Below are 14,820 nucleotides of genomic sequence, written 5' to 3' on the forward strand. Positions count from 1 at the left end.
TGATCCCCGAGGTCCCTTTCAAGCTCAAAAAGAATGAATATCCGGAGATCCGACATGAGATCCGAAGAAGAGGTTGGGAAGTTCTCACCAACCCCATTCAACAAGTCGGAATCTTAATGGTTCAAGAGTTCTATGCCAATGCATGGATCACCAAGAACCATGATCAAAGTGTGAACCCGAACCCTAAGAATTGGCTTACAATGGTCCGAGGGAAATACTTAGATTTTAGTCCGGAAAATGTAAGGTTGGCATTCAACTTGCCCATGATGCAAGGAGATGCACACCCCTACACTAGAAGGGTCAACTTTGATCAAAGGTTGGACCAAGTCCTCATGGACATATGTGAAGAGGGCGCTCAATGGAAGAGAGATTCAAGAGGGAAGCCGGTTCAACTAAGAAGGCATGACCTCAAGCCCGTGGCTAGGGGATGGTTGGAGTTCATCCAACGCTCAATCATTTCCACTAGCAACCGGTCCGAAGCTACTATAGACCGGGCTATCATGATACATAGCATCATGATTGGAGAAGAAGTGGAAGTTCATGAGGTTATATCCCAAGAACTCTACAAGGTGGCGGACAAGTCCTCCACTATGGCAAGGTTAGCCTTCCCTCATCTCATTTGTCACCTCTGCAATTCGGCTGGAATTGACATAGAGGAAGACATCCTCATTGATGAGGACAAGCCCATCACTAAGAAAAGGATGGAGCAAACAAGAGATCCCACTCATGGACAAGAGCATGAGGAATTTCCTCATCATGAAATCCCTGAGATGCCTCAAGGGATGCATTTTCCTCCACAAAACTATTGGGAGCAAATCAACACCTCCCTAGGAGAATTAAGTTCCAACATGGGACAACTAAGGGTGGAGCACCAAGAGCATTCCATCCTCCTCCATGAAATTAGAGAAGATCAAAGAACCATGAGAGAGGAGCAACAAAGGCAAGGAAGAGACATTGAGGAGCTCAATCACTCCATAAGATCTTCAAGAGGAAGAACAAGCTGCCATCACTAAGGTGGACCCGTTCTTTAATTTCCTTGGTCTTTATTTTCTGTTTTTCGAAAATTGTGCTCTATGTTTATTTATGTTTGTGTCTTTATTACATGATCATTAGTGTCTAAGTGTCTATGCCTTAAAGCTATGAAAATAAATCCATCACCTTTCTTAAATGAAAAATGTTTTTAATTGAAAAAGAAAAAGAAGTACATGAATTTTGAATTTTAAAACAGTTTAATTATTTTGATGTGGTGGCAATGCTATTGTTTTTCTGAATGAATGCTTGAACATTGCATATTTTTTTGAATTTGATTGTTTATGAATGTTAAAATTGTTGGCTCTTGAAAGAATGAAAGGAAAAGGAAAAATGTTATCTGATGATCTGAAAAATCATAAAATTGATTCTTGAAGCAAGAAAAAGCAGTGAAAAGCTTGCAAAAAAAAAGGGGGAAAGCAAGCAGAAAAAGCCAATACCCCTTTAAAACAAAAGGCAAGGGTGATAAAAAGGATCCAAGGCTTTGAGCATCAGTGGAAAAGAGGGCCCACAGGAACAAAATCTTGGCCTAAGCGGCTAAACCAAGCTGTCCCTAACCATGTGCTTGTGGCGTGAAGGTGTCAAGTGAAAACTTGAGACTGAGCAGTTAAAGTCGAGGTCCAAAGTAAAAAAAGAAGAGTGTGCTTAAGAACCCTGGACACCTCTAATTGGGAACTCTAGCAAAGCTGAGTCACAATCTGAAATGGTTCACCCAGTTATGTGTCTGTGGCATTTATGTATCCGGTAGTAATACTGGAAAACAAAGTGCTTAGGGCCACGGCCAAGACTCATAAAGTAGCTGTGTTCAAGAATCAACATACTTAACTAGGAGAGTCAGTAACACTATCTGGATTCTGAGTTCCTATAGATGCCAATCATTCTGAACTTCAAGGGATAAAGTGAGATGCCAAAACTGTTCAGAACAAAAAGCTAAAAGCCCCGCTCATCTAATTAATACTGATCTTCATAGATGCTTTTGGAATTCATTGTATATTCTCTTCTTTTTTATCCTATTTGATTTTCAGTTGCTTGGGGACAAGCAACAATTTAAGTTTGGTGTTGTGATGAGCGGATAATTTATACGCTTTTTGGCATTGTTTTTAGTATGTTTTTAGTATATTTTAATTAGTTTTTATTATGTTTTTATTAGTTTTTAAATAAAAATCACTCTTCTGGACTTTACTATGAGTTTGTGTGTTTTTCTGGGATTTCAGGTATTTTCTGGCTGAAATTGAGGGACCTGAACAAAAATCTGATTCAGAGGCTGAAAAAGGACTGCAGATGCTGTTGGATTCTGACCTCCCTGCACTCAAAGTGGATTTTCTAGAGCTACAGAGACCCAATTGGCGCGCTCTCAATTGCGTTGGAAAGTAGACATTCTAGGCTTTTCAGAAATATATAATAGTCCATACTTTGCCTGAGATTTGATGGCCCAAACAGGCGTTCCAAGTCAGCTCAAGAATTCTGGCGTTTAACTCCAAAACTGGCACAAGAGGTTGAGTTAAACGCCCAAACTGGCACAAAAGCTGGCGTTTAACTCCAAGAAAAGTCTCTACATGAAAATGCTTCAATGCTCAGTCCAAGCACACATCAAGTGGGCCCGAAAGAAGATTTCTGCATTAATTACCTATTTCTGTAACCCTAGGCTACTAGTTTTCTATAAATAAGACATTTTGCTATTGTATTTTCATCTCTTTTTACACACTTTTCATATACTTTCATAGATCTTTTCACGTTTGGGGGCTGGCCTCATGGCCATGCCTAAACCTTGTTCTTATGTATTCTCAACGGTGGAGTTTCTACACACCATAGATTAAGGTGTGGAGCTCTGCTGTTCTTCATGAATTAATGCAATTACTACTGTTTTTCTATTCAATTCACGCCTACTTCTTCTCTAAGATATCACTTATTCTTCAACTTGATGAATGTGATGATCCGTGACACTCATCATCATTCTCACCTATGAACGTGTGCCTGACAACCACCTCCGTTCTACCTTCGATTGAGTGTGTATCTCTTGGGTTTCTAATCTAAGATTGGAACCTTCGTGGTATAGGCTAGAATTATTGGCGGCCATTCCTGAGATCCGGAAAGTCTAAACCTTGTCTGTGGTATTCCGAGTAGGATCTGGGAAGGGATGACTGTGACGAGCTTCAAACTCGCGATTGTGGGGCGTGTGACAGATGCAAAAGGATCAATGGATCCTATTCCGACATGATCGAGAACCGACAACTGATTAGCCGATGTTGTGACAGAGCATCAGGACCATTTTTACTGAGAGGACGGGATGTAGCCATTGACAATGGTGATGCCCAACATAAAGCTTGCCATGGAAGGGAGTACGAATGATTGGAAGAAGGCAATAGGAAAGCAGAGGTTCAAGGGGAACAAAGCATCTTCATACGCTTATCTGAAATCCACCAATGAATTACATAAGTACCTCTATCTTTATTTTATGTTTTATTCATCTTTTAATTATCAATCCTCCATCACCATTTGAATCTGCCTGAATGAGATTTACAAGATGACCATAGCTTGCTTCAAGCCGACAATCTCCGTGGGATAGACCCTTACTCACGTAAGGTTTATTACTGGGACGACCCAGTGCACTTGCTGGTTAGTTGTGCGGAATTGTGACAAAGTGTGATTCACGTTTGAGAGCACCAAGTCTTTGGCGCCATTTTTGATGATCACAATTTCGTGCACCACTCAGCTCCCTCAATTTCAACCAGAAAATACCTGAAATTACAGAAGAACACACAAACTCATAGTAAAGTCCAGAAATATGAATTTTGCCTAGACAATAATGAAAATATACAAAAAGATAACTAAAACATTCTAAAAACTACATGAAATTAACCCCAAAAAGCGTATAAAATATCCGCTCATCAGCAACGCGAATGCGTGAATGACGCGAACACGCGCCTTGAGCAGAACGCAGATGACGCAGACGCATGACCGAAGCGAACGCGTGATAAGGAAAACTCCAGATGACGCGACCACGTGACCTAGGCGGACGCGTGACAGTGGCCACGCACCAGAAATTACAGAAAACGCTCCCAGCAATTTCTGAAGCCCTTTTTGGCCTAGATCCAAGTACAGAAAGCACAGATTAGAGGTTATAAAGTGGAGAAATGCATCCAGTTAGGAGGGAGTCTCCAATTATTCACTTTTCATGATTTAGATGTAGCTTTTAGAGAGAGGTTCTCTCCTCTCTCTCTTAGGATTAGGATTTAGGATTTTTCTCGCTTTCATGATTGCCCCTTTCTATCAGGTTCAATATTCCTTTTAATTAATTATTTTCTCAATTTAATTTGTGAATTTTTCTATGTTACAGATTATTCTTTAATTAATGTTATTTGAGGTAATTCAGTTTATTATTGCTCTCTTTTATTTATATTACTGTTACCTCCAATCTGAAGATATTTTTATTCGAGTAGATTTACTTTTCCCCTTTTGGTCTTGGTTAAGAAATCAGTAACTCAGGAGTTATCAAACTCAACATGATCGATAATTGTTATCTTTGCTAATTGAATTGAACTTCGATAATTCCAGTCCTTTCTTAGGAATTGACTAGAACCTGAAGATCAGACTAATCAATCCACTTGACCTTCCCTTGCTTTAGTAAGGGCTAACTAAGTGGGATTAAGACTCAATTCTCATCACCATTGATAAGGATAATTAGGACAGGACTTCTAATTTCTCATACCTTACCAAAAGTTTATTTTACAGTCATTTACTTATTTTAATTGCAATTTAAATTACTTGCTCCCTACTTTCAAAACCCCAATTTACAATCTTCATAACCAATAATAAGAACATACTTCCCTGCAGTTCCTTGAGAAGACGACCCGAGGTTTAAATACTTCGGTTATCAATTTATTTAGGGGTTTGTTACTTGTGACAACCAAAACGTTTGTAAGAAAGGATGGTTGATTGGTTTAGAAACTATACCTACAACGGGAATTTATTCTGAATTCTAAACCGTCAATCTTCAGTTCTTTAAAATGGCGCCGTTGCCGGGAAATTGCAAACGTGTGCCTTATTATTGGTTATTGTAAATATTTGCTTTTTGTTTGTTTATTTATTTTCTCCTTTTATTTTTATTAACTACTATGAATTATCACCCCTCTCGCTTTGATTTTGGTTCTAATATTGTTGAAAAGAGTGAGAGCTATAATAGGAATATGCATCAAGGTCTACGCAATCAACGATGGATGGAGCCAAGAGGATCTGATCACCCCTTTAGGCAACAATCCCTTCCAAGATATCATGGACAAAGACCATTCTACAATGCATGGCAAGCTGATAGATATGGTGGACCACATTGTAACTACCAACAAGCCCCACCCTGTGCTTATAGACCATCCTCTCAACGTAGATTTGCACCACCATACTCACAAGTTCCTTTTTACCATTCACTATCGTATGACCCTTATCCACCACAATCCCAATCCAATTACTCCCGAGAACCACCACATTCTTGTTCTGAACCCCCCATCCCAACCAATGACCCCTCACACCCACCCCAACCTCCTATGGACAACTGATGAGCGGATAATTTATACGCTTTTTGACATTGTTTTTAGTATGTTTTTAGTAGGATCTAGTTACTTTTAGGGATGTTTTTAATAGATTTTGTGTTAAATTCACATTTCTGGACTTTACTATGAGTTTGTGTGTTTTTCTATGATTTCAGGTATTTTCTGGCTGAAATTGAGGGACTTGAGCAGAAATCAGATTCAGAGGTTGACAAGGGACTGCTGATGCTGTTGGATTCTGACCTCCCTGCACTCAAAGTGGATTTTCTGGAGCTACAGAACTCGGAATGGCGCGCTTCCAATTGCGTTCGAAAGTAGACATCCAGGGCTTTCCAGAAATATATAATAGTCCATACTTTGGCCAAGAATTGACGACGTAAACTGGCGTTCAACGCCAGCTTTCTACACAAATCTGGCGTCCAGCGCCAGAAAAGGATCCAAAACCAGAGTTGAACGCCCAAACAGGCACAAAAACTGGCGTTCAACTCCACAAATGGCCTCTGCACGTGCAACACTTAAGCTCAGCCCAAACACACACCAAGTGGGCCCCGGAAGTGGATTTATACATCAAATACTTACTCATGTAAACCCTAGTAGCTAGTTTATTATAAATAGGACCTCTTACTATTGTATTAGGCATCTTTGGATTACCTTATGATCCTTTGATCACGTTTTGGGGGCTGGCCATCTCGGCCATGCCTGGACCTTCACTTATGTATTTTCAACGGTAGAGTTTCTACACTCCATAGATTAAGGTGTGGAGCTCTACTGTTCCTCAAAGATTAATGCAAGTACTACTGTTTTCTATTCAATTCATCTTATTTCGCTTCTAAGATATCCATTCGCACCCAAGAACGTGATGAAGGTGATGATTATGTGTGACGCTCATCATCCTTCTCCCTTATGAACGCGTGCCTGACAAACACTTCTGTTCTACATGAATTAAGCTAGAATGAATATCTCTTAGATCTCCTAACCAGAATCTTCGTGGCGTAAGCTAGAATGATGGCGGCATTCAAGAGATTCCGGAAAGTCTAAACCTTGTCTGTGGTATTCCGAGTAGGATTCAATGATTGAATGACTGTGACGAGCTTCAAACTCGCGATTGTTGGGCGTTAGTGACAGACGCAAAAGGAGGGTGAATCCTATTCCAGCATGATCGAGAACCGACAGATGAATAGCCGTGCCGTGACAGGGTGCGTGAGCATATTATTCACTGAGAGGAGGGGATGTAGCCACTGACAACGGTGATGCCCTTGCATAAAGCCAGCCATGGAAAGGAGTAAGACTGATTGGATGAAGATAGCAGGAAAGCAGAGGTTCAGAGGAACGAAAAGCATCTCCATTCGCTTATATGAAATTCCTACCAATGAATTACATAAGTATCTCTATCCCTATTTTATTATATAATATTCGAAAACACCATTATCACTTTATATCTGCCTGACTGAGATTTACAAGGTGACCATAGCTTGCTTCATACCAACAATCTCCGTGGGATTCGACCCTTACTCACGTAAGGTATTACTTGGACGACCCAGTGCACTTGCTGGTTAGTTGTATCGAAGTTGTGACAATCATGAATTAAGATCAGAGCACCAAGCTTTGGAGCCATTACCAGGATTTGTTCGAGCCTGGAGATCACAATTTCGTGCACCAAGTTTTTGGCGCCGTTGCCGGGGATTGTTTGAGTTTGGACAACTGACGGTTCATCTTGTTGCTCAGATTAGGTAATTTTCTTTTTGTTTTCTTTTCAAAAATTTTTCAAAAATATTTCAAAATTTTCTCACTTGTTTTCGAAAAAAAAAAATGTTTTCAAAAATATTATTTTTCTTCAGAATTTTTAAGAATGAATTCTAGTGTTTCATGAAGCATGTTGAAGCCTATCTGGCTGTAAAGCCATACCCAAACTACTTTGGGATTGGCATTCAGCTAATCACTCCAGTCCATGTAATTATATGCTAAAGCTTGGCTGGCTATTAAGCCATGCCTAACCCTTTGATTGGAGCTTTAAGACTAACATGGCAAGATTCCTGGAATTCATATTAAAAATTTTGAAATCCTTATTTTTATTTTTCACAATAAATTTTGAAAAAAAAATAATAAATAAAAATACAAAAAAATTAGAAAATCATAAAAATCAAAAATATTTTTGTGTTTCTTGTTTGAGTCTTGAGTCATGTTATAAGTTTGGTGTCAATTGCATATGCATCTTGCATTTTTTCGAAAATATCATGCATTAATAGTGTTCTTCATGATCTTCAAGTTGTTCTTGGTAAGTCTTCTTGTTTGATCTTGATGATTTTTTGTTTTGTGTCTTTTGGTGTTTTTCATATGCATTCTTGAATTCTTAGTGTCTAAGCATTAAAGAATTCTAAGTTTGGTGTCTTGCATGTTTTCTTTGCATTAAAAATTTTTCAAAAATATGTTCTTGATGTTCATCATGACATTCAAAGTGTTCTTGGTGTTCATCTTGACATTCATAGCATTCTTGCATGCATTCATTGTTTTGATCTAAAAATTTCAGGCACTGCATAATTTTCATGTTTTTCATAAAAAAATTCAAAAATCAGAAAAATATCTTTCCCTTTTTCTCTCATCAAATTCGAAAATTGAGTTGACTTTTTCAAAAAATTTTTAAAAATCAAATTGTTTCTCATGAGTCAAATCAAATTTTCAATTTGAAAATCTTATCTTTTTCAAAATCTTTTTCAAAAATCAAATCTTTTTCAAAATTCTTGGTTATTTTCGAAAATTCCAAAAATAATTTTCAAAAATCTTTTTCTCATTTTTATATCAAATTTTCGAAAATACCATAATCAATTAATGTTTTGATTCAAAAATTTTAAGTTTGTTACTTGCTTGTTAAGAAAGATTCAAACTTTAAGTCCTAGAATCATATCTTGTGATTTCTTGTGAATCAAGTCATTAATTGTGATTTTAAAAATCAAATCTTTTTCAAAACTAATTTCTATCATATCTTTTCAAAAATATCTTCTCATCTTATCTTTTTCAAAATATCTTTTCTAACTTCCTAACTTCTTATCTTTTCAAAATTTGTTTCAACTAACTAACTAACTTTTTGTTTGTTTCTTAACTTTTTCAAAACTACCTAACTAACTCTCTCTCTCTAATTTTCGAAAATATCTTCCCTCCTTTTCAAAAAAATTTCTTTTTAACTAATTATTTTTATTTTTATTTTTTTATTTTAAAATTTTTTCAAAAAATTACTAACCTTTTTCAAAAACTATTTTCAAAAATCACTAACTCTTTTTCAAAAAAATTATTTTCGAAATTTCCCCTCTCTCACCTTATTCTATTTGTTTATTCATCCACTAACATCTCTCCCTCACTCAAAAAAAAAAAAAGAGAGGATCTCTATTATTATTATTTTTCTGCGCCCTCTTCTTTGTCATATGAGTAGGAGCAAGGACAAGAACATTCTTGTTGAAGCAGATCCAGAACCTGAAAGGACTCTAAAGAGGAAACTAAGAGAAGCTGAATTACAACAAACCAGCAAGCACCTGTCAGAAATTATCAAACAAGAAAAGAAAATGGCAGCTGAAAATAATAATAATGCAAGGAGAATGCTTGGTGACTTTACTGCACCTAATTCCAATTTACATGGAAGAAGCATCTCTATTTCTGCCATTGGAGCAAACAACTTTGAGCTAAAAGTGCAAGGTGGGAGACAACCCACCATGGTATGGTCGTTTCTTTTTCAATTTTATTTCGTGTTATTTATTTTTATTCTTTTTCAATTGAACCTGAATATTATTCATTAGCATTGCATACTGCATAATTGCATAATTGCATGATTACACACACACACATATATATATATATATAAAGGGGCTTGCGACGCGACCGTATTGCTCATGCGATCGCGTCAGCTGCGAAAACCACCTCCCATGCATTCGCGTCATTCACGCGGCCGCGTGATCTGGAGATCGGCGTAAAGATCCAACGCCCAGAAAGTTGGGCAGGAATCGTGCGGCTGTTGTGCGTTTCGCACAAAACGACCCACGCGGTGGCGTCCCTGATGCGATCGCGTCACTTGCACAACACCCATGCCACGCGATAGCGTGAGCGACGCGTTCGCGTTGCGCGGATATCATGACACCCCAGTGGAGACAGAGAGTTGCGCTAAAATGACACTGGAATTGTGCGTTTAGCACAATTTCCAGCGACGCGATCGCATGCCTCACGCGATCGCGTCATTCATCCTTTTACCCATTCCATGCGATCGTGCCACCCACGCGATCGCGTCAACCCCCATTCCACCCCAGCCACGCGACCGCGTGCCCCACGCAATCGCATTGATTCAAATTCATTAACCCCTCAGTGACGCGAAACCCTACCCTGTCGCGCCCCCCAACCCATTTCTTCTTCCTCTTCTCTGCAACCCCCCCTCTTTGCCCCTCGCCACCCCAACCACCTCCACCGACCGCACCACTGGGACCACCCCCAGCCATTCACCGTGACGCCACCACCCCCTTCTTCCTTCCCTCTCTTTCTTCTCTTTCTCTTCTCTTCTTCCCTCCACTACCGCTGCCACCACCGCGCCCAGCCACAGCCACCAAGCCACCATCACCGCCGCTCCACCCACCACCAACACCCTCACCCCTTCCCTTCCTTCCCCCTTAACACCTACCCCTCCTATTACCCCAAACAGCAACCCCTGCCGCCGGACATTCGTTCACCGCCGCACCTACCGCCATCACCGCTGCGTCAGCCACCACCGCAACCATCCCCAGCCATCTCTCAGTCCCTTAGCTTAGTTCATACGCTTACCAAGATGTCTGACACTCAAAGAAAAGGAAAAGGAAAGGCAACAACTAGCAAACGTAAAAGAGGAGAATCCTCTATGTCCACTCTGGACATCATGCATGATGACTCCTGGCGAGAGAAATACTTTACCCCGTAGGAGAAGGCTGACCAGCTACTCCCTGCCACTGATCCCACTAAGTTTGCAAATAGATACTGCGAGTTGAAGTATCCGGTGTTTGCAACCTCCAGGAACCTGTACCTGGAGTGGACTCTGAAAATTCCGGAAGAACTCCAGCAATACACCTCCGATCAGATCAAACAAAGAGGCTGGTTCTTCTTGGAGAGAAACGTGACAGAGGTTAATACTTCTTGGGTAAGAGAGTTTTACTGCAATTACTTCAAAACTTTCCTAGATGCAGTGAACCTAAGAGGTAAGCAGATACTGGTCACTGAAGAGGCCATTGAGGATATTCTGAAGCTTCAGCCTAAATCCGATCAGCTCGATGGTTACCAAAAGGCTGAGGAGGACATGCGCTTCATGAGGTTTGACTGGGATGCGGTCAAGGCAAGGATAGCCCTTGACCCGACTGTCCCATGGGTCATGGGTCAGAACACCACCATGCCTAAGGGAATCAAGCGGATATACTTAAATGATGAGGCTCGGCTCTGGCACCAGATCCTGAGCAACTTTGTTATGCCGAGTACTCAGGAGACGGAGCTACCTGCCGCTATGATCACCCTCCTCTGGTGTGTGATGGAGGGTAAGGACCTGTACCTACCATGATTCATCCAGTATTACATGGCCAGGGTCCACGTCAGAGGCACTCTCCCCTTTCCATATCTGATTACCCAGCTCGGCCGTCGAGCTGACGTGCCTTGGGAGGATGCTGATGAGAAGCCACCTGCTGCAGAATGCAAGAAGATTATCGCTCACAGCAGGAACTTTCTGGCTTTGGGCTACAGACCTCCATTCCTCACTGCCCCTGATGAGACAGCCACACCTTCAGCTGGCCCCTCTTCATCTACTGCTACCCTAGCTACCACCACTGCACCTCCACCTGCCTCAGAGCCAGTTTATCACCTCGTGCACCACCTATTTCAGCAGCTAGACCAGATGGAGCTCCGCAACTGGCGCCGATATGAGATCTGAGTGTCGTAGCAAGTGACGCTATGAGCAACTAAAGCTGATGATACGATCTGGCGGCGACATCTCCTCCGAGCCTGACACACCATCAGAGCCATCTGAGGAGGAGGCAGATGATCATGAGGCAGAGACCCATCCATAGAGAGAGGTTGAGCAGGCAGGCCCAGAGGAGGTTACGCTACAGCAGGAGGTCCCGCATCAGATTCAGGCTGCAGACCCAGAGGTTCCTATACAGTCAGCACCTTCTCTGCAGCAGGCAGACCCTCAGGCCACCACCACAGAGACTCCAGCCACACATCATTCCAATGATGACACTCCTTCACACCCTGCTTGAGTGAGCATCGAGGACGATGCTTTATATTAAGTGTGTGGAGGTCGCCATCTCTGGCGTATTTTTCTTGGTGAACCACTACAGACTCTTTTTATTTTATTTTGTTATTTTTCTGTATTTTTATCTTTATTTTTATTTCTCAGTACTTATACATTGCTCTTTTCATGTATTTTTACTCTATTTCTGAATTTTGCACTTTAGTTTATATTTTAACCAGTTAGTTTAGTTGCAATTCTAACTTATTAGTTATAGAATATGTGGATTAATTAGTATAGTTTACCCTTTTAGTATATGATAGTTTGGTTTAAATTGAAAATAAAAAGGAAGTAAACTAGAGGCTTTAATATAAAAAAACAATCCACACCTTGTATATATAGCATTACATGTTAGTTAGTTAACAACATTTCATCAAGGAGAAACACTAAAACTTTAAAGCCACCCTAAGGTTTACATTGAGAATAATGGGAACTCTTAATTTTTCACTTGCATGACATATATAACTGAGATATGATTTTTGAGCTAGAGAACACACAACCTGTGAGTTTTGAGCTTAATTGTATGGTTACATTCAAACTAGAATATTTTATTTTTGTGTGTTTCGCTCTTCTTTTTTTTATTCTGATATTCTTTACTTTGTTTCAATCTATATGTCCAATTATAGAATATAGATACATACCAAAAAAGTGATTGAGGCCATTGTTTGATTCTAGCTCACTTATCCCAAAATGAGCCTACCTTTTACATCACCCTTGTTAGCCCACTTGAGCTTTTAATCCCCTCTTGTTCTATAAACCACAATACTAGCCTTAAGCAGAAAAACAAAATAAAAATCCCAAGTTGAATCCTTGGTTAGCTTAAGATAGAAATTGTGTATTGTTTAAGTGTGGGGAACCTTATGGGAACATGGATTATAGAAACAAAGGTAGAAAGTTAAAAAGAATAAAGACATTTCAAAATAAAAGTTTTGGGAAGCATGCTCATGTGAAATCAAAACAATTAAATTACCATGTGCATTAAAAAAATTATATTTTTATAAAGGGGATACAAAAAATTTCCCAATTGCAAAATAAAGGAATCAATGCACATGGGACAAAAGTTAAAGTTAATATATGAGCTTACAATACAAAGTGAGAAAATTTGTGTAAATAAGTAAAGAAACCTTTGAATTACAAAATATGTATGTTAGGTGAGATCTTAGACTAATCAAGGATTCACTTATTAGCTCACTTAGCCTTATACATATACCCTTACCTTTACCTTGGCCCATTACAACCTTAAATAAAGACCTCATAATTTTTGTATGTCTGTATTCTGTAATTGTTGATTGGTTAGATGAAGAACAAAGTTATAGAAAGTAAGGATAAAAAGAAGAATAGAGTGATTAACCCAATAAACACTAAGTGACTAGAGAGTAAACACAAAATCCAGTGAGGGTTCAATAGCTCATCAACATATATCTCTGCTTAAATTGTTAATTGTCTTGCAAGTTTGTACAATATTTTTCTTTCCCATCTCAATTGTAAAAGTGCTTTAACATTATCTAAGGTTTGGCTATGCATATATGATTCTTTGAGAATGTGAATTAATTCAACTACATGTAAGTTTTATATACAAGTGAATGACAATTAGAATTGCATGGATCATTTAAGTAGTTGCATTTAGAATAGATTGCATTGCATGAGAATCCACCACTTTAACTTTAACCTTACTCTTTATCTTGGATTTAGCATGAGGACATGCTATTGTTTAAGTGTGGGGAGGTTGATAAACCCATATTTTATGATATATTTTGTGCCTAATTTAAGTGATTTATTCAATCCTTCACTCACTTATTCATGTTAATTGCATGGTTTTACTTTCCCTTCCTTATTATGTGATATATGTGAAATACATGTTTCCTATGCTTTAAAAATAATTATTTTAATTACTCTTTATTACCATTCGATGGCGTGATTTGTGTGTTAAGTAGTTTCAGATATTCTAAACGCAGGAATGACTTAAAGGATGGAAAGGAAACATACAAAAATGGAAGGAAATCGCAAAATGGAGTTTTTGAAGAAACTGGCAGCGACGCGAACGCGTGGGCGACGCGGCCGCATGCCTGGCGCGAAGAGAGCGCGATGCGAACGCGTGAATGACGCGAATGTGCACCTTGAGCTAAACGCAGATGACGTGGACGCATGACCGAAGCAAATGCGTGATAAGGAAAACTCCAGATGGCGCGACCGCGTGACCCACGCGGACGCGTGATGCACGGAAAACTTGTCTCGTAACAAATTTCCCTTCGGCAAGTGTACCGAATTTGTCGTCAAGTAAAAACTCACAATAGAGTGAGGTCGAATCTCACAGGGATTGATTGATCAAGCAACTTTAATTAGAGGAATGTTCTAGTTGAGCGAATCCAGAATTTGAGTTGAGAATTGCAGAAAATAAAATGGCGGGAAAGTAAATAACAGAAAAGTAAATGCTAGAAATCAAGAGCTGAATGTAGATGACGGAAAGTAAATTGCAGAATCTTAAATGGGAATGGGGAATTGCTCATAAAAGTAAATGACAGAAATTAAAGAGAATGGGTAAGATCAGAAATGGGGAGTTCATTGGGCTTAGGAGATGTTGCATTCTCCGAATCAATTTCATTTTCATCTCTTCCTTAATCAATGCACTCATTGATCTCCTTGGCAATCTTAAGTGATCGAATTATAATTTCTTGTAATTCAATCTCTCAAATCTTGATCAATAGCCAATTCCTTGGTCAATTGCTCATGAGAAGAGATGAAGTACGGTCACTGATTATACCACATACATTTCCCAAATCAAGTGTTGAGAGGATTATAGTCACATATCCATCCAAACCCAATTTGGTCCAGCATGAGAAAGCATTTCTAGCATGATCTCTTCATTCCTCTTTCAAGGTTCAGAAGAGATCCAAGTATGAATAGCTTCTTTTACAAGATAACTACCCAATTGGATGAAGATCGAAAGCTTTCAAGTAAAATCAAGAGAAA

General features: G+C 39.3%; 1 pseudogene; it reads left to right on the forward strand.

Moving 5' to 3' along the window:
• LOC148549103 (uncharacterized) overlaps positions 1-10,346 on the forward strand; it is a 32,833-nt pseudogene extending 22,487 nt beyond the window's left edge.
• The last annotated feature ends 4,474 nt before the right edge of the window (positions 10,347-14,820 follow it).

Source organism: Arachis ipaensis, chromosome B8 (assembly GCF_059453495.1).
Source record: "Arachis ipaensis isolate K30076 ecotype BB chromosome B8, ASM5945349v1, whole genome shotgun sequence".
In the NCBI taxonomy this organism is placed as follows: Eukaryota; Viridiplantae; Streptophyta; class Magnoliopsida; order Fabales; family Fabaceae; genus Arachis; species Arachis ipaensis.